Raw genomic sequence first — 1,099 nt, forward strand, 5'->3', positions numbered from 1 at the left:
ACTAATTATCTATTACATGTATCTCTGTCCTATAGGGTCGGAATCGACTGGATGGCAATGGGTTTGGTTTCTGGTTATTACACATATAGATATAGATATTTGAATCATATATTCCATCCATTTCCTAGAATTTCCTATGACAAACTCAAAACCCAGTGATAGTAACTATGTCACAGCCTGATGTGGCTAAACTTCTCATTGTTTATCCCTAGGTCAATGCTTCTAAGTCCATATAAAAAAAACCCACTGCCATCGAGTCGATTCCAACTCATAGCGACCCCATAGGACAGAATAGAACTGCCCCGTAGAGTTTCCAAGGAGCGCCTGGCAGATTCGAACTGCCGACCTCTTGGTTAACAGCCATAGCACTTAACCACTACGCCACCAGGGTTTCCTAAATCCATATAAACACTGAAATGTATCTCAGTCAAAACTGAGGAGGGAAGAAGATACTCCAAGGCCAAAATAAGTGAAACTAAAGTAAAAATTTGCTAAAATGATCATAGTTAAACCACAAAGATGCACGTGCAAAATAGTTGGCTAAAAGAGGAAAAGGTAACAAAATTGCTCTAATTCATTCAAAATATAAAAACCGAAAATGGACTCTCCCGTAACAATTTTTATTCCTGGCATTTTCTTCACATACTTTAGTGATGTCCAAAACCTTCTTTGAAAAGTTCACCACACACTGTCAAGAGAAAATGCTAGTTTAAGTCAACATTCATTCAACAGATCTTTACTGAGCACCAACTCTGTGCTAGCGATCAACACCCATGGAAGCAGCAGTCAAGAAATCAAACGACACATTGCATTGGGCAAATCTGCTGCAAAAGACCTCTTTAAAGTGTTAAAAAACAAAGATGTCACTTTTAAGACTAAGGTATGCTTGACCCAAGCCATGGTGTTTTCAGATCACCTCATATGGTTATGAAAGCTGGATGATGAATATGGAAGGCCAAAGAACTGACACCTTTCATTGTGGTGTTGGCGAAGAATACTGAATACACCATGGACTGCCAAAAGAACGAACAAATCTGTCTTGGAAGAAGCACAACAACGTTTCTTAGAAGCAAGGATGGCAAGACTTTATCTCACATAC

At 39.0% G+C, this 1,099-nt stretch overlaps 1 protein-coding gene across 2 annotated transcripts in view; it reads right to left on the minus strand.

Annotated features, from left to right (window-relative positions):
* ATXN7 (ataxin 7) overlaps positions 1–1,099 on the minus strand; it is a 193,780-nt gene that overhangs the window by 181,534 nt on the left and 11,147 nt on the right. The gene's annotated exons all lie outside the window — the stretch shown is intronic.

Source organism: Loxodonta africana, chromosome 22, assembly GCF_030014295.1.
Source record: "Loxodonta africana isolate mLoxAfr1 chromosome 22, mLoxAfr1.hap2, whole genome shotgun sequence".
NCBI classification, from domain to species: domain Eukaryota; kingdom Metazoa; phylum Chordata; class Mammalia; order Proboscidea; family Elephantidae; genus Loxodonta; species Loxodonta africana.